Source organism: Pteropus alecto, unplaced genomic scaffold (assembly GCF_000325575.1).
Source record: "Pteropus alecto unplaced genomic scaffold, ASM32557v1 scaffold63, whole genome shotgun sequence".
In the NCBI taxonomy this organism is placed as follows: Eukaryota; Metazoa; Chordata; class Mammalia; order Chiroptera; family Pteropodidae; genus Pteropus; species Pteropus alecto.
The window spans coordinates 7,307,954-7,308,537 of record NW_006434897.1 but is presented as its reverse complement, the minus strand read 5'-3'; positions in this window follow the sequence as shown (position 1 = coordinate 7,308,537).

Sequence of the window (584 nt, the reverse complement as noted above, 5' to 3'; positions counted from 1 at the left end):
GATGCTCATGACGCCAGTATCTGGGTTCATCTGACTTTAAAGAAAATAATCTTGAGAAACAGCTCAGAGATTGGATTGAGTATTGGGGAATACTGATTGCCCCTCACTGTGCCGTTTCATCAACTTCCCAAAAACGTGAAGGCAAGGTCCCCTTGGGAACCATACACCTGCTCAGCTCAGGATCAGCGCATTGTTCTTGACCAGCAGAAATCAGAGATAAAAGGTGACCTTTTTCTCAGCAGCCAAATATTCTCACTCTTAACTTTTATTGTGAATGTGTAAAGAGCTAGAATGGCACAGATTCGCCTGCTCCAGTTATTATTCCCACTGTTGTCAATCTGGTTTCATCCCCTTGGGAACCATACACCTGCTCAGCTCAGGATCAGCGCATTGTTCTTGACCAGCAGAAATCAGAGATAAAAGGTGACCTTTTTCTCAGCAGCCAAATATTCTCACTCTTAACTTTTATTGTGAATGTGTAAAGAGCTAGAATGGCACAGATTCGCCTGCTCCAGTTATTATTCCCACTGTTGTCAATCTGGTTTCACCTACATTCCCTTTAAGAAGTTGGGCATTCTCTTTCC